The sequence below is a fragment of the Protopterus annectens genome, chromosome 1.part0 (assembly GCF_019279795.1).
Source record: "Protopterus annectens isolate FY-2018-M chromosome 1.part0, PAN1.0, whole genome shotgun sequence".
In the NCBI taxonomy this organism is placed as follows: Eukaryota; Metazoa; Chordata; order Ceratodontiformes; family Protopteridae; genus Protopterus; species Protopterus annectens.
Genome location: NC_056725.1, coordinates 1,762,618,423 through 1,762,643,396, shown reverse-complemented (window position 1 = coordinate 1,762,643,396; position 24,974 = coordinate 1,762,618,423). Strand labels below are relative to the sequence as shown.

The following is a 24,974-nucleotide window of genomic DNA, read 5'->3' as shown; positions in this document are numbered from 1 at the left end:
CCTGGGATGACATGCTGGACAATGACCTGCTTGCAAGGCTGTCACCCTGGGCACCGGATATTGGCTCCGGATATTTACAAAGGCTCTTACCGCCACCCAAATAGTGCCTTTTTAGGGCACCAAAAATTAAAAAACTACCCAACCCTAAGGGTCAAAAAAAAAAAAAAAGGGTGAAATGTGCTGCTGCTCAATCTGCCAATCAATAGATCCAAGATGCAGAGGAGTGATGCTCTGTCTGGTGGTCAAAACTGTGTGAGAGCTGTGAGAGAGCAAAAACCAGCTCCACAGCCACCCTCACAGCCAGCACCCACATCATTGCACTATCATGAAGGCAGGAAAATAAAAAACAGGACACCCCACAAGAGGTGTTCACATACATATCAAGTGTCCGTACACTTCAAGGTTGGTGGCACCCATGCCAACCATAGGCAGATCCAGCATAGCATTAACCATCATGAAGCAATACTGCTCAGGAAAGCGTGTTACAGGCCGCCCTCCTCTCAAACTTGAGAACATTACCCACCCAAACACCTCACATTGGACTGACTTAATTACCCTAAACTACACATCATCTACTGCCCGAACTACTATAGCCCAGAAGAACTACCCTACTCACTCAAATGCTAACTAACAAAAACCTACCATCCTAACCTCAAGAGAAAACAAACCATGGAGATCTCACTCATGGATCACAAGAGAGAAAACATTCGAAGTGATGTCATCATTTAAGAGATCGATCACAAACTTACACAACACCTAAACCTCATCACTGGCTGGGGGCATCCAAACCCCACAAAGAAAAACAAAAAAAGCCATCATCAAATGAAACAAACCAGTGTTCAACACAGTGAAAAAACTTAAAGCTGCTTTCTACACCAGCCTATTCCACATTTAAAAATGCCTTTAACCAGGCCTCTTACCAATGCAAACCGCAGGAATCACTTACAAATGCAGCAATCACCTGTACACCTACTGACTACCAGTACCCTGGGCAACGGTCCATAAACAAGACTCTACAACAAACCTAAGATCTTACTACAAGATAATAGCTACCAGAAGATAACCCCAGCCATAAAAAAGCTCTACAACAAACAAAATTAGCTACTACAAGATAGAGAAATCCAAGCAAAAATTGAGAAAAAAAAAGATCATTATAAGTAAAAAAGAGAATCTCAAGAGAAAATCCAAGGCCACTCTTAAGAATCTAAGGAGGAAAAGGCTAGAAATCTCCAGAAATAGTTCAGGAAGATGTGAATGATGTGAGAATTACTGAACCTACACATGCTGGCTGACAGGTTCAGTAAGGTTCCCCCAACTTACCCTCCATGAGAACCAGAGATATCTATTCCCAGGCCCCCCAAAACTCTCCCAACCCCAAGGAGAGAGAGTTATAGCCCTCATTGTAAAACAAAATCTCCATGACCCCAATGGGAGACCCTGCTGTGTGCTGAACAACAACCTACATTAAATCCATCGGGTTAGGACACAGTTTTGCTTCATGAACACCATGAATACGTACCCCCACAGGACCAACAGGCATTTAATCCCGGTTTCACTAGGGGCGGGGCCCCAAGGAGACAGACCTGAGGACCCCCCACTTCAAGGAGGGCCCATACTCAAGCCATGGAGAGGATCATAATGGAACTCCCTATAAAAAGACATAGGGGGAACCAAGTGGTAGGATGGAACTCAGTTTGGCTTTGTTTTTGGCAGATCCTAGCTCTAGAACTCACTTACTTTTTTTTGAGACAGTCACAAGGCCCATCCTGCTGCAAGGGAAAGTCCAAACAGCGAGCCTACCTCCACAAGGTGTCAAGATTTAAAAGGCACAGGTACTCAGGCAAACTCATCACCTCGCTTGACACAATACCCCACACAAGATCATCGTAAACCACAACAGACACCACCCCATAAGAACTGAGGACAAAGTGGAGCCATGCCCTGACTAGAAAGAAAGTCAGAAGGTCAGCAGAGTTCCTGGCAGACAGTTTCCACTCCACTCTTGTTCGCATGGTGGGTTACAGTCAGCACAAGGAGGGTTATCCATGAGTTCCTGTGACCACTGCAAACTTACATAAGTACAAACAAACATCACAGAACACATCCAGGCAAAAAGAAACCATAAACTGTGATGTAAATGACACCATCGCCATAAGAAAAACTCCACACATACCTCAGATAAAAATGGAGAAGGGCCCTCAGGACCATAAAACCAAAGCCCCATAGCCATGGCCTCTAGTCTAACACCAAAAGTCATCCCAGCTACTAGGTTGGCTACCCACTAGGCAAAGTAGTGAGCACAGAAAGTACTCACCTGATCAGTGACCAAAGGTAATCAGGGATTGAGGGAGACACATGCCTAATCTACATCAGTTATTATCAAGTAGATAGATCACCCCATCTGATCATGAATACATACACATCTGATCTGCAGGAGGTCATCAGGCCCCCAAAGTCACTCAAGAGGCCTAGACCTTCCTGTCAAAACCCAAAAGATATAATCTGACCAGACACCTGCTGCAACCCGCTGCCAGAACGCTGCCTCAGAAAAAACCCAAATCGTCTCAAAATAAGGATACCCTAACCAGATAAAGAATATGCTGCTCACCCCAGATGAATAGATCCCCCCAGATTTGAGAGATACTGACATGCTTCAAAGGTGACCTGTGCCTGACGACATCAAGGGCTGGAAACCTAAATCTAGATCCCATAGACCAGAGAACAAAAAAAAGAGACTCCTACACTCCACAAGGGCGGGGAGAGTTAACCCTAAGATCAATCTTGACCAATGGATGGAGATTGAGATCTTGACAGATTCCAGACCCCATGTTTGACAGAGGCACAGGTCCCAAATAGTACAGTTGGCAGGGCACTAGCTAGTCTGAAGTTATAGGAGTGGGCTGGGGCATGGATATGAGATATGATATATTCTGGGCAAGACTTGCGAAGCCAGCAAACCTATGCACAGCAAAATGAATGTGAACAATGGATCACACATGACTGTTATCTTGTGAATAAACAGTTCAAAAGACTAACATCATTAATGTTGCAACAGCTATGAACCTGCTGTGTTGCTCTCAGTATTATAAAAAAAACAATTCCAAGACCACTCAAAACATACAGAAAACGTCTTTTATTACAAGCAAAGCTTTTGGGTATCACCCTTCCTCAGGTATGTTGCAATGTAAAACAGTTAACTTCATATAAAAAAGTTTAAAAATGTCACAAGGTCACAGGCAGCCTATAAAAAACATCAATTCCTAAAATAATTATGATATTACATGGTAAATTAACCCTTCATGCACATTCAAAATAACAGAATATATATTATTGCAACTGTAGTTGTTTTTTTAACCAAGACAGGTTTAATACTCACAGTACTATTTAAGCCAGGAAATAAATCTGCTTGTAACAATAAAATCCTCTGTATTCTTTGTTTTCTAGCGTATTGTTTATATCAACAACACCTCTAATACGTCTAAAAACATGGTCTACTACCGTAAACGTAAAATAATGCTCAGAACCACTATCTACAGTATATTTACTTAAAGCATTTGTCAGTACTGCTCTCCATATGTCTGACTTATGCTCAATTATACATTCTTTTAACTTTCTTGTAGTTTTACCTACATAAAAGCAAGAACATTTTACACATGTTGCTAAATAAACTAAACGTGTAGTGTTACAAGTGGCAGAGCACTGAAAAATAAATTGTTTCGCTGTCACTGGGACCAAACAAAGGCCTTCGACACCATTCCCCATTCTGGCATTATAGACAAGCTCACCAGCTTGAACATAAACCCCTACGTCACAAGATGGGTTGCCAACTGGCTCACGGACAGAACCCACATGGTAAGAGTTGAGAGAGCTAGGTCGGACTCTAAACTGGTTACAAGTGGCGTTCCCCAGGGCTCAGTCCTAGGACCCCTCCTGTTCAGCATATACTTCTCAGAGGTACAGGCAAGCACAGGAGGACTATGGCTGACGAAGTTCGCAGACGACTGCAAACTAGGGCCTATAATTGACTCTCCGGCTGACACAGCCATCCTTCAAAAGGGTCTCACTGAGACAGTAAGTAGTGTCAAAACCATGGCCTCAAGCTAAATGCCAAAGAGTGCATAGTCATCCCTTTGGAAAAAACAAAGTACCCACAAATTACCACATAGGTGGTAGCCCCTTAAATACGGAAGACGAAATAAGGGATCTGGAGACCCAAGTAGATAGTAATCTCTCCTTTGATAATTACATTGCCAGAGTGGTTAGAAAATCCTTCTATGTGGCCCACCTAATCACAAAAGGGTTTGCATCCAGATCAAAAGAGGTTATTGTGCCCATCTATGCATCACTCATAAGGCGCATCATAGAGTACAAAGCCCCATTTGGGATGTACCTTACAAGACACCTGCAACAGCTGGAAAGACAACAGAAGTACCTCACCAACCTCACCAAGAGGATCACTGGCCTCAAACAGATGCCCTATGCAGCTCGACTGAAGAAACTCCAGCTGTACTCGGTTGCATACCACCTACTCAGAGGTGATCTCTGCCTGACATACAAGGCCATGTCCAACCCAGAATTGATGGACATGCTCCACCTAAAGAAAATCTTATCCCCTCGAGCCACTCGCTCTAGGGATCTAAATCTCACCACAACAATAAATAGGACGTGCTGGAGGGATAGATTCCTGTCCCAGAGACTTCCCATGCTCTGGAACAAGATTCCAATCTACATTAGGCAGAGCTCCTCACTAACACTCTTCAAGAGAAACCTTGACGAGTGGATGGAAAACAGGACATTTACCCCGGGGATCACTTCAGTGTCTCTGCTGGACAGAGGCACAGGGAACTAATCTAAGTGGGCGGCGAAAGCCAACACATTCCGGCTAGGTTTATAAATGTCTTTGGGCAGATAGTCTAGTACCTACCTATGAACCTATAAATAAAATACTGTTTGTTGAAATATCTGTACAACAACTACAATTTAAGCAAGGAAATGTGCCAAATCTCCCGCAATTATTCCTTGGGACCTTAAAGTCTTTATAACATAATCTATGTTTTAAATTACACATATTCCTATCTGCAAAACATGGTTGAGGGCCTAGTAACTTATACAGTTCTGGCATAGCGAATAAAACAATCCAATTTTGCTTAATACTTTTATACCTCAGCTGTTCTAACATTATAGGTTGTTGTATATCTGATTATATTATTACTTGGTCTATCTATCTTCAAGCTCATTCCTGCATCAAAAATAGATTTAACTAAACCTGTTCTTTTTAACAACACATCCTGTATAATATCATCTATTAAAACTGTATCATAACCCCTTTCAAGGAATTAATTCTCTCTCCTCCTCATCTCAGACTCACATTTGCTATCATCTGTAGTTAACCAAGAAACCATAATTCTTGGTGACGTTAACATAGATTGGAACACTATTAATGCTGACAATCCCTCCTCTCATATTAACCTACATGGTTTCACCCAAACTATTACCTCAACTACAAGAGTCCATAAGCCCAGTAAGAGAGAGAGTATATTAGACTGGATACTCACAAATAAAGTCAACAAACAGTATAAAGTAGGTACTATGCCAGATGATGTCACCTAACCTACATTACTAGACAAAAATCAGAATGTGTTAACCTCCCAAATACTAGGCTAATTCGTTCTATCAAGCATTTTAACATAGACCTCTTCCAAGCTGAACTGAGAGCATGCAATTTTTTCAATACTACCTTCTTATCCATACTTGATAAACATGAAACCAAAACAGCCCCATGGCATACCAACAATACTAAAAAACACATACAGAATAGAAACAAAGCATGGACAAAATGGAGATGCCATAGACAAAACCCTGATTTAGTTCTTTTTCGCCAGCTTAGAAATCTAGCTAAGAAATCAATAATCTCTGACAAGAAAAATTCTACTGTGAACTTCAGGAAACTCATCTTAACAATTTAAATATTTCTGGTCATCAGTAAATAGAAAACTCCATCCCCACTTAATGCTGACCCAGAAACAGACTGCTAATGCTTTCAACTCTTTTTCTCTGAAACTATTCAATCCCTAGCCAAACAAATGAACACCAACAACTCTTATATTCCAAATAATATAGCTAACTCCTCCTACAACTTCTCTCTAAAACCCATATCTACTTCTTTCATCTATAGACTCATTCACAAACTGAAACCTTGCACCCCTTCTGCAGACAAGCTCCTCTCTCTTCCTTCAGAAAGCTGCCAAAGAAATTGCATACCCTATATCCTTACTTATAAACAGAACTATCCAAGAGGGAACCATCCCTGACATCTGGAAAATCTCCTATATTATCCCACTACATAAAGGTGGTAACTCCTTGACCTTTCCAACTTTAGACCTATAAATGTATTCATCAGCAACTTGTGCACTATCTCTCTTCACAACATAATAGCAAACTGTCAGCATGGCTTTAGACCTCACCACAGTACCACCACTGCCCTTCTTTCCTTTGTAGATACTATCAACAAAAATCAAAACAACAATATTCATTGATCTCTAAAGCTTTTGATATGGTCAACCACTCTCTTAATCAACATTCTTGAATCTCTCTCTTGTGATAAATTCGCCATTAAGTGGTTTAAATCTTACCTTAACAACAGACAACAAGCAGTAATATGGGAAAACCATATCTCATCACTCTTGCCCATTTGCAGCGGAGTTCCCAGGGCTCCATTCTTGGTCTACTGATGATTCAACCCTTATCTGCTCGGCACCATCCTCTACAGAACTGATCTCACTGACCCAAAATACCTTTAATTCTAGAAACATGGTTTTCTAAACAGTTTCTCCTTCTAAATGCCTTTACCATTTCCTCAAATAATGGTACTCTCATCTCACCTGATCTCACTACAAAACTTTTAGGAATAACCATTGACAATAATCTCTCCTTCGATCAGCACATTAACAACAACATCAAGTTAGTTAACAGAAAAATAGGATCCCTTTATCGCATCAAACCTTTTCTAACCCCAGCAACTAGAATCAAAATTGCACAATCTCATCTTTATCAACTCCTATATGCTTCCCTATTTATACACACCTTACGAAAAGTAACCTTAACACACTTGCAACTAGCTCTAACAACATAGCTCGCTTCCCCACTAGTAACCCATTTAGGACCCACCATTGTATAAACCTAAAACAACTAGGCTGATTTCAAAACTACCTTATAATTCCACAACTCACTATTGCCCACAACATTTTACACCTACCTGACAACACCCCAATACTCTCTCAACTTCTAATCCCTTACAACAATCTCAACTCACTTCGCTCCTCTTGTAAACTCATGACAAAATCTATAAAGGCAAACAACACAGCAGGTGATTCTTTATTCACTAACACAATAGGTAGAAGTTGGAATCTCCTACCTAGTGACATAACTCTGACTACATCCCTGCCACTTTTCAAACAAAAAATTAAACACTACTTCCAAAATCATTGGCTGTGTTCCTGCAATACACCTGACTAACCATTTTCTCTTACCCTGTTTCCCTTCCACTCTTTTCTTCTCTACCCACCTCAGTTTTGTTTCTTTTACTGTTTTGAGATTTAAGTATGTACTTTTTGTACAATTGTGTATATTTAATGAACTGCTTATTGTAAACTTGTTTCTTTTTTAAATTATCTTTCTTTTTGTTTTTGTAATATCTGATCTTAGCTATTATCTTAGAGTAGTAATCTTTTTTTTTATGTAATGTACTTAGTATATAGTGGAGCTTTTCTCCTTGGGCCTCTGCTGAAAATGGACATGTATCCAGCCAGACTAGCCCGGTCAACAAATGTAAAATAAAATAAAATAAAAATAAAAATAACCTACTAGTCCTTATAAGTTAAGCTTTTATTATACCTTTGAACACATGTGATGCATGCATACTCACTCAAGATATATAGCAATTTACATGTACATCTTTCCTATGATCACTTGTACCCATAGAATTCCCATTCCTCTGTATTTCAACATCCAAAAAGGTAACCTTATCAGTTAAACAAGCCATTTTAAATTTTAAGAAACTAGTAGTGCTATCTAAATAAGGTACATACCGCTTCATACTCTCACATGTACCATCCCAAATAAAAAAACAATCATCAACAAATCGCTGTTAAAATAACACATTTTTGTTCATATCATGTACATCACTATAAATGAACTTTTTTTCCCATTGATGTAAGACTAAATTGACATAGGGGTTCTCCACTGGAGTACCCATGGCGACTCCTGTTGTTTGTAAAAAAGGCTGTCCATCAAACAAAAAAGCATTTTTTGTTAGTACAATTTCTATCAATTGACATATAGTCTCTACTTAAGTAGATAGCATTCGTATTTCAGTGCTCAAAAAACTGCAAATTGCCTGAATGCCATATTTGTTTGGTATTACTGTAAAGAGAGAGTTTATGTCAAGTGTGACAAACAAAAATGATCTATCCATATTATTTATATACCAATCACCTAACTTAACCAAGAAATTATTTGTGTCTTTAATATAGCTTTTACTAAATATAAGATATTTGCTTAACTGTTTTTGTAAATAAATTGAAATGGGCTTGGTTATCCACCCCCTTCCTAATATGATAGATCTTTAGGTGGGTGGGTCAAGGACTTATGTAATTTAGGTATACCATATATCTGTGGTATCCTAGGGCATGGTACAGTAAAATAATTATATACTTCAATGGAAATATCATTATTAAGATGTAACTTAACTTGCATCACCATTTTTTTAACATCAGGAAAACTAATTTTTTTCAAAGGTATCAATGTCTTGCGAAAAATCTTACATCAAGGACATATAACGTATCTTGTTCATTATTAGCTTTACGCCCCCCATATCAGCTTGTTTTATTACTATAGAATAATTTTTTTCTATAACTCAATGGCATTGAACTTTTTTCTGGTGTAGGGGGCTGCTGTATTTTCTCTTGTTTCCCATTACGGAGCTGTTGACTTGCCATTGTTGGGATCGACCCCTAGAAAGGTCTCACTGCCTCAGGTCCACTTTCTCTGGAAGAGGCAACTTCTTTAGCCCCTTCAGCTTTAAATTTCCTTTTCAGCTCAGTCTTCTGGCGAAAGTGGACCTGAAGCAGCACGACTGTTCAAGGGGTCAGTCCCAACAACGGCAAGGAACTGAAGGTATTAGGTTCATAGGTTCATACTAGGCTATCTGCTCTAGGGCATTTATAAGCCTAGCCCGATTGTATCTGGCTTACACCACCCCTTGATTTGAGTATACTGTGCCCTTTTTAAAGTTTAGTTTACTGTGCCTCTGTCTAATAGTGACACGGAAGTAATCCCCGGGACAAACCTATGATCCCCCATCCACTCATCAAGATTCTTCTTGAAGTGAGTCAGTGAGGTGCTCTGCCTAACATGAACTGGAATTCTATTCCAGAGCGAAGGGAGCCTCTGGGTTATGAATCTGTCCCTCCAGCATGTTCTATTTATTTCTGTGCTGAGGTTCAAGTCCCTCGAGCGCGTGGCTCTAAGGGATTTAGATTTACTGAGGTGGAGCATGTCCATTAATTATGGGTTGGACATAGCTTTATATGTCAGGCATAGATCGCCTCGAAGTAGGCGGTATGCAACTGAGTAGAGCTGGAGTTTTTTTAACTGAGCAGCATATGGCATCTGTTTGAGTCCCTTGATCCTCCTGGTAAGGTACTTTTGGGGTCTTTCTAATTGCTGCAGATGTCGGGTAAGGTACATCCCAAAGGGGGTATTGTATTCTATGATGGGCCTGATGAGGGATGAATAAAGGGACACGATTACCTCTCTTGATCTAGATGTGAATCCTTTCATGATGAGGTGGGCTATGTAGAAGGTCTTTCTAACCACTTTGGCAATGTGGTTGTCAAAGGAGAGATTGCTATCAACTTGGGTCCCCAGATCCCTAATTACTTTCTCTGTACTTAATGGGTTACCACCTATGTGGTAATTTGTGGGCACATTGTTTTTGCCAAAGGGTATGACTATACACATTTTGGCATTTAGCTTTAGACCATGGCTCTGGCACCAGTTATCCATCTCTGTGAGACCTTTTTGAAGGATGTTTGTGTCAGCTGGAGAGTCGATTATGGCGCCCAGTTTGCAGTCATCTGCAAACTTGGTGAGCCGTAGTCCTCCCACATTGGCCTGTACCTCAGAAAAGTAAATACCGAACAAGAGAGGTCCCAGGACAGAACCTTGTGGGACACCACTTGTGACTGGTTTCGAGTCTGACATGGCTCCAGCAACTCTGACTCTGTGGGTTCTGTCTTTGAGCCAGTTTGCGACCCATCTTGTGACATAGGGGTTTATATTTAGGCTGGATAGCTTATCTATGATGCCCGAGTGGGGTATTGTGTCAAATGCCTTTGCGAGGTCCAGATAGGCTGTGTGGACTACCTTCCCTTCATCTATGGCCTTGGTGACTGTTTCGAAGAAGTCGACTAGGTTCAAAAGGCAGGATCTGCCCTTGACGAAGCCAAATTGGGTAGGATCTAGTGTCTGTAGGTCTCCAATGTCTTTGTTTATGAGTTCCATGATGATCCTCTCCATAGCCTTGCAGACTAGGCTAGTCAGGCTTATGGGGCGATAGTATCCAGGGTCCGTAGAGGTGCCACCTTTGTGGAGTGGGACCACTGTTGCTGTACGCCATTCTTTGGGCACATATCCTGTAGTGAGGCTGAGATTGTACAGCAGTTTTACTTAAGGGTTTAGTTCTTCTTGGAGTCCATGTAGGACACAACCCGGGACGCCATCTGGTCCCATGGAAGCAGTGTTTTTTGCTTTGGAGAGGGCGGCCTTCACCTGAGCATCAGAGATGTTTGGGAGGCTGCACTCTGCCGGGATAGATACTTGCTCTTTTGGGGGGGGGGGTGGAGAAGTTTGCACTGAACCTGTCTGCCAGGATATCGGCGATGTCTGTGGGTTCAGTGTATTTTTTGTCGTTTAGAATCAACTCAGAACAAGTCTGGGAGTTGCATCCCAGGTTCCTAACATAACTGAAAAAAGCCTTATGATTGTCTTTAGTGTCCTGTGCAATTTTTCTCTCGAAGCTGGCCTTGGAGGATTTTATGAGGGATCATAATTTTTTGATAGTACTGATCAGAGATGCCTTCCCTTTTAGGGATTTTGCTCTATCATGTAGTAGCTTTCTCCTTCTGTTGTACAGTTTATTTATGGCTGGGGTCCACCAGACTGGACGCCTGCCTTTGGATGATTGGGTCTTGATTTTGTTTGGGATAGCATGATCCATGCATTCCTGGAGATGTCTGTAGAATGTGTTTATATAGGATTCTGCAGTTTGGGCTGTAGTTTCCACTGGTCCTGGGGCCTTGAAGGATTCCACTTTGGTTTTGAGAAGTGTGAAGTTCGCTTTTGAGAAGTTTTTCACTGTGGTTTTCTGGTCTGGGGGTGGGATCGGGATGTGGATATCCAGTGAAATTAATTTATGGTCTGATCTTACCAATGAGGGATATACTTCTGGTATGGAGCATAGAGTCCCCATGTTGGTAATGATCAGGTCTAGTATGTTATCCCCTCTTGTGGGAGTGGTGACTAGTTGTTCCATAGCATTTGAGTTATAAATTCCAGGAACCTTTGGGATAAGGTGCTGTGGCTTGAGTAATGCTCCCAGTCTATGTTTGGGTAGTTGAAGTCGCCCAATATAATGGTGTTCGGAGAGATCTTCATGTTCATCAATGTTTTCAGGAAAGCCGAGTGGGATTCCTGACTTTGAGAGGGTGGTCTGTAGGATGCTATAAACTGAAAAGCAGTCTTGCCCACTGTAAGTTGCACATGGATGGTCTCCGATACTTCGTGCAATGCCACTAACCTGGAGGTGTGGATATCCTTGATAAATATGCAAACTCCCCCTCCTTTTGTGGTTCGGTCTGGGTTTTGGGGCCTAAAAGCATGATATGAGGTATAACCTGGTAGTGCTGGGGTGCTCTCTGGAGCCTTGAACCAGGTTTCTGTCACTGCACAGATATCGATGTTCTCCATACTGAGGAGAGCTTCGAGTGCGTGCATCTTGAGGTTAAGACTTCTGGTGTTTAGCAGCATTATCCTTAGTTTCTTGTTCCTTGTGCTGTCTATGGAGGTGGGTTTGACTTTTGAGCCTTGCCTAAAAAGGCACTATGGGGTGGCAAGAGCCTTTGCCAATATCCAAAGCCCAGGGGTGACAGGTGCAAGCCGTCCCTAGCGAAGCAACGTGGCTTGTCGGGCATGTCATCCCAGGCTGACAGACACTGGATCCCCTTTGAATAACACCAAAATTTTAGCCAATTGTTAAAATCGATCATTTTGTCTTTATACTGTGGCATCATTCTAGGTGAGGGTAAGATGCTGCTCAATGTCAGGGTCATACGGCCTGGGCTACATGATCAGAGAGCTCCTCTATGTCTCTTTTCATGTAGTCGAGGGAGGTACGTCTCAGGTCATTCACGCCAGCATGTACAATGACTGAGTCATATTTGTATTTAAAAACAAACAAAGACCAAAACTAAAAGAAAATGAAAAATGGCTAAACGCAATCCAATCCATAAACAAATTTATTGTTAGCGCTTTCATGCACTGTACCTTAGTGCACTTCTTCAGACAACACAGCATTAGAGAAAACCTCTTAAATAGAGGATACAATTAAGCCATAATTGTCAGCACATCCAACAATTAATTCATCACTTGACTTTTAAAACAACATATTGGTTAAGACCACTAATACACACAACCTGCCTATATTCAAAACCAAAAATCATTCTTAGCAATACATCAAATACCACTTAAGTAAAATATACCTAAAACATTCTTAATAAATAAATCCACAAAATTGTGTATAAAAAAACAAACAAACTAAAAAGTAAGAACAGCACATAGTATGAGACTTAGTTATCCAAGTATGTTAATAGTCTCAATAATATTAGTTGTTTAGCATTCAAAAGCTTTCAATTTAAGAAGGTATTTAATAGAGCAGACATCATTAATACCAGGGTAAACATAGGCGTTAGTTTTTAACTGCCACAAGAGTTCTTGTTCCTCTAATTTTAAATGCCATGGGCCACCTCTAGGGGTTCCTAGGGACTTGCTGAACTACTAAAAATTTGAAGCTATGGGAATTGTATTCAAGTATATGCCTGGCTAATGCGTTAGTATTATTGTCTTTTATTATGGCATAAATATGCTCATAAATTCTCTGCTTCAATTGTCATTCAGTTTTGCCAAAATAAAATGCAGGGCATGACTGGCATGAAGCTAAATACACTACCCCTTGACTTTCACAGTTGAATTTATTAGGAATATTATATCTTATGTTATTCACATAGAATAAATTCCCTATTTGAATATACTTGCAATAATTGCATCAACCACATTTATACATTCCACTCTGTTGTTTATGTTGTCCATGTGGTAATTCAAATAACATTTTCAAATTTGGACCTCTTCTAAATACCATAATAGGTTTTTCGCTTAAGGCCTTATTAAGTGTTCGTTGTTGTGAAATAATGTCCCAGTTATAATATAAAATATGCCGAAATTGTGACGATAAATCGTTAAATTCTGTCAAAAAACTGGTGACATATTCACGCCTATTTACCTTAACCTGAGATATTATTTCTTCATTGATTGTTTCTCCAAGACCATACCCTTTAGTTAAAAGGGGACCTAAAGTATTGTTAGATCTCTTATCACTTATTTCCTTACATAAACTTTTGATTAATTTTAATGGGTACCCACGATTTAGAAACATACTTTCTAGATATTTACATTCTTGTTTAAAGTCATCATCATTAGAACACATCCTAGATGCCCTAACTAACTGACCTTTAATTATCCCTCTTTTCTGAAAAAAGGGATGATTGCTTGAAAAATGTAAAAAAGAGTTACTATAAAGAGGCTTTCTATATATTAAAGTTCTAAATCTCTTATGAACTAAATCCTTATGTAGTTGAATATCCAAAAAATTGGCATACAATTCATTGCATTAAAATGTAAACTCTAAAAATGAAGTAAAAGAACCCATAACATCAATTAGTTTTTTTGCGTCGTCTTTAGACCCTTTCATGATAATTAAGATGTCATCCTGGTAGACTATTAACATACTTGGATAACTAAGTCTCATACTATGTGCTGTTCTTACTTTTTAGTTTGTTTGTTTTTTTATATTAAATTTTGTGGATTTATTTATTAAGAATGTTTTATGTATATTTTACTTAAGTGGTATTTGATGTATTGCTAAGAATGATTTTTGGTTTTGAATATAGGCAGGTTGGGTGTATTAGTGGTCTTAACCAGTATGTTGTTTTAAAAGTCAAGTGATGAATTAATTGTTGCTTGTGCCGACAATTATGTCTTAATTGTATCCTCTATTTAAGAGATTGTCTCTAATGCTGTGTTGTCTGAAGAACTGCACTAAGGTACAGTGCATGAAAGCGCTAACAATAAATTTGTTTGTGGATTGGATTGTGTTTAGCCATTTTTCATTTTCTCATATTTGTATTTGCTTTGGAGTGACCTGAGTGGTTGCGTTATGTGGTGGATCCTAGCACCCGACAGGCAGCTCACTGTGACCTTCTCTTTATTTAGCCTGGTGAGTGGGACGTCAGTGTGTCTGACAATAGAGTCACCTATTACAAGAGTATCAGGTGTGTTATTCAGCCTTAAGGGCTGTGACTGCTTGGCACACTGACTTTGTGTGTTATGTGTTGTACGTGATTTGTTTTGGGGTAGCATTTGCTTGGATGTCTGCTTTGGAGGTCTCTGTTGCTTAGGTAGATTTTTATTTAGAGCCTCCGAGTATGTTTTTGTGTTTTTATGTGTTTGGTTCGCTGTTGTGGTGGGACTATGTGATACTGGAATTGTGTTGTGTGAGGTTACCTTCTCCTCCTGACTGGTTACACCAGTTTTGAGATGAGAGAGCTCAGCCTCCAGTTTGGCTATATGGTTGCATCTCTCACATATATTTGAACCTGTTTGGAGGAGGAGATGGTTGTCTGTGTACATGAGACAATTGTAACATTGCCTCAAAATTCCCAGATTCACCAGCTGGACTGGAGAGGAAACCATTGACTGACCTTTGGACATGCTAGAGTAATATAGGGAACTGAATTAAAATAAACCAATAGGGGACAAGGTAATCATAGAGAGTATAAGAGTAAGTAGTGCTTATGGTTTATTAGTGCTAACTTGTAAGATTACTTATTTGGACCAGTGAGGGGCCTTAGAATGAGAATATGGTGTTTAATTTGAGAGATAGAGCAGTTCTAAGGGAAAAAGTGAAGAGCAGACTTTATGGAGCCAGGAATAGTTTAAACCCAATTAGGCGGCGCTGCCCAATGTTGCGCTATGCGCACAAACGCGCAAAACCGTGCAAAAGAGGGTTTTAAGAGATGGAGATCAAGGAGTTTGGAATTGACCCAAAATGGCCAATAAAACTACAGTTTCAAGGCAGTAACCACTCCTACAGGGGCAGGCAGGCTGCTCAATGTTTATCACTGCCACTGATGAACACAGTGCCAGAACCATAACCCCAACACAAGTGACTTTAATTAAGAAAGGCCTAAGTTTTATATGTAGTGCCATGCATAACATAGTGGATGCTTTAACTGATTTAAACATTTTTGTAAGGGATGTAAGCTTGAAGCTTATTTTTAAACAAACGTATGAGATGTTTTTGAGTGAAAGTAATAGATCTAGTTTGTTTATACCAACCAACTGTCCTATTTTAACGACGTTTCATGATACATGTTAACAAGATTTATGTGAGGTATATACTAAGCCTATTAAAATATTTTATACTTTGACTGTAGATGAAAATGAGGCTTTAAAACAATCAGAAAAAAATTATTATATAGTAAAAAAGCAAGTTGATAAGGGTGGTGCAATGGTAATAATGAACAAGATGCATTATATGTCCTTGATGTATGATTTTTTGCAAGATATTGATACCTTTGAAAAAAATAGTTTTCCTGATGTTAAAAAAATGGTGATGGAAGTTAACATGAAGATTTATGAGTTACATTTTAATAATGATATTTTCACTGAACTATATAATTATTTTACAGTACCATGCCCTAGGATACCACAGATATATGGTATATCTAAATTAGATAAGTCCTTGACCCACCCGCCCATGAAACCTATCGTATTAGGAAGGGGTTGGATAACCAAGCCCATTTCAATTTATTTACAAAAACAGTTAAGTAAATATATTTAGTAAAAGTTATATTAAACACAAATGATTTCTTGGTGAAGTTACGTGATTGGTATATAAATAATACGGTAGATCATTTTTGTTCGTCATACTCGACATAAACTCTCTCTTTACAGTGATACAAAATGCATATGGCATTCAGGCAATTCGCAGTTTTTTGAGTACTGATATACAAATGATTTCTAGTGAAATAGAGACTATATGTCAATTGATAGAAATTGTTCTAACAAAAAATGCCTTTTTGTTTGATGGATAGTCTTTTTTACAAACAGCAGGAGTTGCCATGGGTACTCCCATAGCGAACACCTATGCCAATTTAGTCTTGCACCAATGGGAAAATAAGTTCATTTATAGTGATGTAAATGATATAAACAAAAGTGTGTTATCCTATCAGCGATTTGTTGATGATTGTTTTTTGATTTGGGATGCTACATGTGGGAGTATGAAGCAGTATGTACCTTATTTAGATAGCACTACTAGTTTCTTAAAATTTAAAATGGCTTGTTCAGCTGATAATATTACTTTTTTGGATATTGAAATACAGAGGAATGGCAGTTCTATGGGTACAAGTGTTCATAGGAAAGATGTACATATAAATCGCTATGTATCTCGAATGAATATGCATGCACCGCATGTCTTCAAAGGTATAATAAAAGCTCAACTTATAAGGATTAGTAGATTAACTACAGATGACAGCAAATGTGAGTCTGAGATGAGGAGGATAGGGAATGAATTCCTTGAAAGGGGTTATGATACAGTTTTAATAGATGATATTATAAAGGATGTGTTGTTAAAAAGAACAGGTTTAGTTAAATCTATTTTTGATGCAGGAATGAGTCTGAAGATAGACCAAGTAATAATATAATCAGATATACAACAACCTATAATGTTAGAACAGCTGCGGTAGAAAAAATTATTAAGAAAAATTGGAATGTTTTATTGGCTATGCCAGAACGGTATAAGTTACTAGGTCCTTGACCATGTTTTGCAGATAGGAATATGTGTAATTTAAAACATAGATTATGTTATAAAGACTTTAAGGTCCCAAGGAATAATTTTGGGAGATTTGGCACATTTCCTTGCTTAAATTGTAGTTGTTGTACAGATATTTTAGCAAATAGTATTTTATTTAATCACCCAGTGACAGAGAAACAATTTATTTTTCAGTGGTCTGCTACTTGTAACACTACACATTTAGTTTATTTAGCAACATGTGTAAAATGTCCTTGCTTTTATGTAGGTAAAACTACAAAAAAGTTAAAAGAATATATAATTGAGCATAAGTCAGACATATGGAGAGCAGTACTGACAAATGCTTTAAGTAAACATATTGTAGGTAGTGGTTATGAGCATTATTTTAAGTTTAGGGTAGTAGAGCATGTTTTTACACATATTAGAGGTGATGATATAAACAATACATTAGAAAACAAAGAATATGGATGGATTTTATTGTTACAAGCAGATTTATTTCCTGGCTTAAATTGTACTGTGAGTATTAAACCTGTCTTGGTTAAAAAAAATAACTACAATTGTAGTAATATACTAAAACGGCTGTACACAAACTTAGAAGGAAAAAAAAACAAGTCACCGGTCTGCAAACCCCGAATTGTTTATTGAATTGAGAGCTTTCGTTAGGCGTTCGCCCCAAGACTTCTTCAGAATTAAAAACAGCTGTTACCAAATTCCATTAAGTAAGCAACCAGTGCTAGAGTATTGGTTAAAAACAAGAGGTAAAACGTCACAAAATAAATGCCAAATTCATACAGACACAATTTTAAACCTATTAAAAATCAAAGATCATCACCCCTGTTCAAACAGTGTTTAAAATCTATCAACGTATGTGGACTAAAACAAAAATAAAAAGATGTTATAAACATTAAACCACTATACTAAATGTGAAATTCAGCCTTTAGTTTAAGGTAACTTGAAATTGACACTGTTTCATTTAAACCAGGTTTGTTTGTAGCATTACTTCTGAGCTGCCAGAGTAATTGTTTATATTCAAGAAATAACTCCATTGGCCCGCCTCTACTATTTTCAGTACAAACCTGTTCTAAAACAGCAAACTCGAAGTTGTGATGTGGGTAATCCGCTATGTGCTTGGCTAAAGCGTTATTGCCATTGCCCTTCCTGATATCATAAACGTGTTGGTAAATGCGTTTGTTTAATGTATTGATAGTCTTACCAATGTAAAAACATAGGCAATCCTGGCAAATAGCAATATACACAAGGTGCTTACTTTGACAGTTGAACTTTTTATGCAGGTAAACTTTACCATAACCACTAATATAAATGACGTTGGTCTCCAAAATAAAGGGGCATTGTGAGCAATGTCCACATTTTTGCATATAACCCTCCTTTTTGGCAATACAATTATGTTCCAAAAGGCTCTTAACACGTGTCCCTCCTATATATAATACAGTGTTTATCCTGAAATTTTGTTTGAACAGGGGTGATGATCTTTGATTTTTAATAGGTTTAAAATTGTGTCTATATGAATTTGGTATTTATTTTGTGACGATTTGCCTCTTGTTTTTAACCAATACTCTAGCACTGGTTGTACATGTGACTTGATCGGTTGCTTATTTAATGGAATTTGGTAACAGCTGTTTTTATTCTGAAGAAGTCTTGGGGCGAATGCCTAACGAAAGCGCTCAATTCAATAAACAATTTGTGAATTGCAGTAATATATGTGGTGTTATTTTGAATGTGCATGAGGGGTTCATTTACCAGTTTGTAACCATGTGATATCATAATTATTTTATGAATTGATTTTTTTATAGGCTGACTGTGATCTTGTGACTTTTTAAAACTTTTTTATATGAAGTTAACTTCATATATTGGAATAACACTGAGGAAGGGTGATACCCGAAAGCTTTACTTGTAAAAAAAGAAGTTTTCTGTATGTTTTGAGCAGTCTTGGAGTTGGTTCTTTTTATGGTTTTGGATTTTCCTAGCTTCTTGTCAGTCACTGAATCAACTTTTTATTGGCATTGACTTGCTCTGTGTATTTTAAGTAATCATTATTTGCTGTAATTCTTCATTTTTTTATTCTAATTAGAGAGGCATGTAGCAGTCACTAATAGCAAAAGAGAATACAGAGTATCATTCTACTGATTAGAATACTGGCTTTGAATACATAAATCAAATGTACATGCGCATGCATACAAACACACACACACACACACACACACACACACACACACACACACACACACACACACACACACACACACACACTGTAAAGTCCAGGAGAGACTCTTAGGAGGACTTATATAAAACACAACTTTATTTGTCATGACATCAGAAGAGAAATACAATACAAAAAAACAAAATGGCCCACTGGGCTTCAAACAAAACACAACAGTTCTTGTTGTTTCTTTTCATTAAAGATAGTACAATGTTTCACAGCCCCACCAGACATAGGCTACATTTAAAAGTCCCAAACTGTAGGCTTCAAATGGACCCCGGTCACAGTTGTGTATAACAGATGATCTGAGAATGTCAGCAGATGTGTCACAACATTTTTAACTAAATGTTAATGTTTCTGTATAATGTATATCCTGTCTAGTCTTGCCCATGCTCATGTAAACAAAATGTATACTTATATCTGCTTCACTAGGAGATATTACTTCTTTGAGACCGTATATCCTAAGACATCTCTGCACCCCCTATTCACATCTTGTTGCTCTGTAACCATGTTCCAATCCCCCACTATTATTAGCAAACGTTGATGAAACCCCAGAATTTCATTCTTCACCTTACCCAGCACCCTAATACCCATCCTTGGTGGGGCATACACTGGCACTAGAGCACACCTGCCACCATGCCAGTCCCCCAGAACAACTGCATATCTACTCTCCTTGTCTATTGTTACCTTCCAGTGCACATCCCTTTTTATTCAAAATTACTACTCTCCCTTTTTCTAACAACCTCCATACTCTGCTACACAGCCCTCTTTAAGCCCTTTTTTGAATACTTGCTTATTTTCTTTATTATTTAAATGTGTCTCCTGGAACATACTTACATGAAGCTTACTCAGCCTAGTATAAGTTAAACACTTAACAATTTCTGCACTGCCTGTTAAAACATTCAAGTTCCAATATAGCAGTATTAAACCCATTTTAACTGTCTATATTTCCTGTTTTTGTACTGTGCCCTAAGCAGTTTTTTATCACCTTTCTCCCTGTATGATTTTATGTCATTACAAACAAGCTCTCATAACAGCTTTAAGAAGCTGTAAACTAAAGTCTTCATAGCTGTACACCAACAATCCCCCATCCCTTTTTATCTTCTTTCAGGGTAATATGAGTCATGGTCATGTACTGCACCTCCATCTTTATTAGCACTCAACACTTATATTTTTCTACCCTTACAAATCCCCACTCATACAACCTATAAATAGTTTTTACCCTATCTTCTGTGTGCTTAATATTTAGTGGTAATCTTCCCTTTTCACTTTCAGTTGCATTTTCTCCCATTGGTACTATATTTGTATGTCCTCATCATTTGCCTGCCCTTCTCTTCCCTTCTAAGATTTCTAACATTTTTCATGTGTACGTTTTTTTTTAATCATATGTTAGATCCTTTTTATATTCTGTGTGCTGGTAGCCTCCTTCCATCATTTACATTTTTTTAATTGAAAAATTAATAATGTGAAGTTGTCCTGTCTCGCCTGCATTCTGTACCTGTGGGTTCGGAACCAATCCTAAGTTCCAACTCAGCTGTTTACTAAAGCTCGAGCTCTCCAACCAGCTCGTGGCTTACTCCCTATCCCATGATGCTCTGGGGCATTCCCCAGATCTCGTTTGCCACTAAACAGATTGGGCATCCTTCAACTGGCTGTGGCTAAGTTTCTTTAAAAAACTTGTTTTATATACTAAAAGTTACACTTTCTTAGTAGGTTACCTGTGTGTTATTGTTTAAAAAGTTTTTTTTTTTTTTACCTTTTCTATCACAGTGTTAGACTGTGTTCGTTTTTTGTGGGTTTTCACTAAGGCCATCATTTTACCTCTAGGCCTGCACCTATATCCCTATCCGACTTTTCTGTGCTAAAATATTGTTGTTGAATTTGTTGTTTTTCTGATAGATCTTACACTAATTTTTCAAGTTGCTCGTTTAACCCCTGGCTCAGCCCATTTTAGTTAGAGGGCTCGCGCTAATAAGGTTGTCAAGTGTGCTGTGTTAGTAGCTTGTCTGGTGTTGGTTTTCCTTTGGTAAGGAGTTTGGATCCTTTCATTGAGTCAGCTCATTTAAATTAGAGAGCGACTAGTCCGTTTAAGTTAGAGAGCCTTTTTCTTCCCTGTGTGGTGTGTTGTTTAAAAAAAAAAATAAATAAAAAGTTAGAGTTTGATTGTTAGAATAGTTAAATAGTTTTCTTCTGTTCTGACTGGATACTTCATTATACTGCTAATATTCCTGTAGAGTACTCTCTATTGATAGACATGTCAAAGCAATTAAGAGTCTAAACCCTCTGGGTTCAAGAAATATTCAAACTGCTCCCAGAAAATGTCATTAACATATGGTCATTCAGAATGTGTTTATTGCTTTGGAGCCGTACATTTAGAGGAGTCATGCTCCATATGTCATTCTTTTAATTGGTGGGTTCTCCTGGTAAGGAAAAACAACCTCATTCTAAGAGCTCATTCTAAGAGGATTGTTGAATACCTCCTTTGCAGAGTCCTTTAAAGAAGGTCAGAGTACATGTAAACAAACCCCTTCTAGATCTGAGAAGTCTAGTAAAAGATCTTTATCTTCCTCAGAGCAATCTGTACCCTCTCAAAAAATTTCAAGAATGTCTTCATCAGACCCAAAATTCATCGGGCCTGAAAAATCTACTACTTTGGTTCCTCCTGTTTCAGAACTGATGGTAATGCAGTCTTAGAGCTGGTCCCTTGTCCTGGAGCTGGTTTCTCCGAATTTGAGGTCACCTTTGTTACAGAGATCATGATTTCCTGACCTCTCTTATCGGTCCTCCAGGGGTTTATCAGAAGAAGATGTAGATCTCATTGTATGGAGACTGTTGAGTACACCAGCGCTAGCCAAATTGCTATCAGATCCAACCCAGCAGGCTTCAGAGCTGAGTGCACCTAACCCATCTCTATAGATTCCTCCTCTGACCTGCTTCGAGGCCTCGGAACTCAAATGCATGGAGCAGATAGTAGTGGAACCATCGGAGCCGAGACCTGCTCCAGGATCTACGGCTCCAACATCTGCTCCGACTTCCTCAGTGCCATCTGAGCGCGAGGAGTCTAGGAGCCACTGCTCTCCAGTTGGGTCTGGGGGGACAGTCGGATTGGACAGTTGTCTGATCTGAACTTGCCTCTCAGCGCCTCGGCACGGGTGACCTCGGCTCCTACATCTGCTTCTGAGCCATCTCCCTTGGCTTCAAGGAAGCCTTCTAGTTCTTCGGAGCCAGAAGCTTCCTTGAGTCATTGGCGGTGGGCCTTCGAGGTGATGAGGAGAATGCTGTTTCCACGAGCAGCCCCACTCTCAGGTCCAGTCATTCCTCCCCCAAAGGCATCGGTGTCTGTCTCAGCACAACTGATCCCACACAGTCATGGAGACCCAAGGCCTCAGGGTGCCCCAGTGTGCGAACCTGTCTCTTCTAAAATCTCTCCAGAATGTCCTTCTGAAGAGTTTGCTCACAAGAGATTATGCAAGAGGAAACATTTGGACTCTGCTGAGGAGTCAGTCACATCAGATACTAACCTCGAGTCAGAAGGGTCCCCACTGTCACCCTCTGAGGATGTCTGCTTTGCAGACATCCTAGAGATCCTTAAGCAGAGAGCTGGCTGGAAGCACATCAGTGTTTCTGAGGAGGAGTCTGTCTACCTGAAGGCCTTTGGGTCTCACCCTTCCACCATTTGGGTGTCTCCGCCTTTCGACAAACTTATTGAGTTGGTTTGTCAAAAGGTGTGGGAGTCTCCAGATTCAGTGGAGCCTGTTCCCTGGAGGCCAAATAAATTTATTACATCCCCTGATGAAAAAGCATTCCTTACAAAAGGTGTCCCGGTAGATGCTATTGTGGTGGTGGCGGTCACCAAGAAGGAGTTATCAGAAATTTCCACTTCTGTCCATCCCCTGAGCAAAGAGTCACGTACGATGGACAGATACAGAAAGTGCATGTTTTCTTCAGCGACCTTCACTCTCAGGTCCCTGAATTATCTTACGCACTTCACTAGGTTACAGAGAGATCTCCCGTCGAGGCTGTCGGGATGATGACTCAGAGGAGTGTAGTGAGGACTCTTAAAGTCCACTGGCCCAGATGCTTGCTTCCCGACTCATCACGACTCATCTGCCTGCCGCCGAAAGAGCTTGGAGATACTCTCCAGGGTTCAGTAGCTGCAGGGGTATCAGATAAAGTGTCTTCCCAGCTCGACACTTTAAATTTAGTAGTCAACTCCTCCATGAGGCTCATTTCTTATGCAGCTGAGGGAGTGAGTAGGGCAGCAGCTTCAGGAATCTCCCTTAGGAGACATTCCTGGATGTGCTTGTGTAACTTTGCAGAACCCTTCAAGTCATCTTCCTTTAACGCCCACTTTGGTGGCTCGTCCTTGTTCAGACCAAAGGTAAAAGACACACTAACCATGTGTGAACAGGAAGGAAAAACTCTCTCTGCCGTTGGACTCTGTTTTTCCACACCTTCTAGGGCCTTATCCTAAAAGCCAAAAGGGAGGACAAATTTGGTTTTGAAAATCCCAGACAGTTTTTCAAGACACATGTAGTGAGCCTTCCTCCAGGGGCAGAGGGGGAAGCAATAATGGCAGATGCCAGCCACGCAGCATAGGGAGGGTCATCAGAACCAGGGTGACAGAGAATTCTTCTTTGGTAAGCCCTTTCAATGCTCCTGAAATGACACCCGTCTGTCCCTCTCTGGAGGCAATCTGGGGGTTGATTATCCTTGTACCCAGACACCTGGCTAAAAATAAAAGACAAGTGGGTGCAAGGCATCATATCCAGAGGTTACTCAATACCCTTTTTAATTCGCTCTCCACACATACAAAAATTCCCAGACGTTCCACCCAGTCGCAGGAAACAAGCAACTCTAGAAATACAAAAGTTGCTAGACAAAAGAGTCATCCAACCGGTCCCTGCAGACCAGATAGGATCCGGGACTTACTCAAGGTTCTTTTTAGTTCCAAAGAAAACAGGGGACTGGAGACCCATACTGGATCTCAGCAGACTAAACAAATCTGTAAAAAAGACAAAGTTCAGGATGGTTACACTGCAGTTGATGCTTCCCTTTTTGGGAAAAGACAATTGGATGTGCTGTATAGTCCTCCAGGATGCGTACTACCACATAAAGATGGACAGGCCTCCAGGAGTCATCTGCCAGTTTCGAGCTCTGCCCTTTGGTCTCACCACAGCCCCCAGAGTGTTCAACAAATGTATGGCAGTAGTCACAGCTCACTTGAGACATTTAGGATTCTTGGTGTTTCCATATCTAGACAACTGGCTCCTAACCGTCACCACCAAGCTTCTACTAACACAGGCAAGAGACACCACTCTGATACTTTTAAACTATGAAAAATCTGCCTTATTGCCATCTGAATATGTCACCTTTACAGGCGCAGATTTAGACAGTACAGGAATGATAGTAAAGCTTCCAACAGAGAAAGTGACAGCCCTTCGGGTACAGGTTCTGGACCTGCTTTTCAAAAGGAAGACTCAAGCAAGGACAGTTCTAAAAGTGCTAGGCTGTATGGCAGCAGCTATAAACGTAATTCCCTTAGTGAAGCTG

The 24,974-nt window shown here is 39.6% G+C and overlaps 1 protein-coding gene across 5 annotated transcripts in view; it reads left to right on the top strand.

The window, feature by feature from the left end:
* Nucleotides 1-24,974, top strand: part of CFAP206 (cilia and flagella associated protein 206) — a 1,515,781-nt gene that overhangs the window by 1,336,242 nt on the left and 154,565 nt on the right. The window lies entirely within an intron of this gene.